The sequence below is a fragment of the Vicia villosa genome, linkage group LG1 (genome assembly GCF_029867415.1).
Source record: "Vicia villosa cultivar HV-30 ecotype Madison, WI linkage group LG1, Vvil1.0, whole genome shotgun sequence".
Classification (NCBI taxonomy): domain Eukaryota; kingdom Viridiplantae; phylum Streptophyta; class Magnoliopsida; order Fabales; family Fabaceae; genus Vicia; species Vicia villosa.
In genome coordinates, this window is record NC_081180.1 from 71,478,633 (window position 1) to 71,479,402 (window position 770).

Below are 770 nucleotides of genomic sequence, written 5' to 3' on the forward strand. Positions count from 1 at the left end.
CTGCAATCTTGCAAGCCTTGTTGTTTCCTAGCAATACTGATCCACCATCTTGATCACATAATTCCTCAAACAAGTCTTTGTTTGGAGTCATGTGCCAAGTGCAACCTGAATCCATAATCCACTCTCTTCTCGAGTCACTGCTTGAAACCACAAGAACATCAGATGATTCGAAATCATCTTGAACAGTGGCTGCATTGCCATTATCCTTACCTCCATGATCTTTCAGGCGTTCAGGGCACACCTTTCTTGTGTGACCCTCCTTCTTACAATGATAGCATCGAATGCCAGATGCTTCGCCACTGTAAGACTTCGACTGGCTTTTGCCCTTCTTCTTGTCAAACTTACCATCCTTTCGTAAGATTTTTCCTTTAACGGCCAAACCTTCGCCAACAGTCGAAGGATTATGCTCCTTTCGTTCGTTCAGGTCCTTTGAATATAGGGCTGATTGAACTTCTTCAAAGGTCAGGGACTCCCTTCCATACAGGAGAGTTTCTTTGAAGTGAGCATGTGATCAAGGCAAAGAATACAATAGTAACAACGCTTGATCTTCATCATCGATCTTCACATCAATATTTTCAAGATCAAGAATCAGCTTGTTGAACATATCCAACTGCTCAACCAACACTTTGTCTTCAATCATCTTGAATGAATACAAAGCTTGCTTCAGGTAGAGTCGATTTACCAGCGATATGGTCATGTACAAACTTTCAAGTTTCACCCATAACCCTGATGCCGTCGTCTCCTTTGATACCTTCCAAAGAACCTTATCA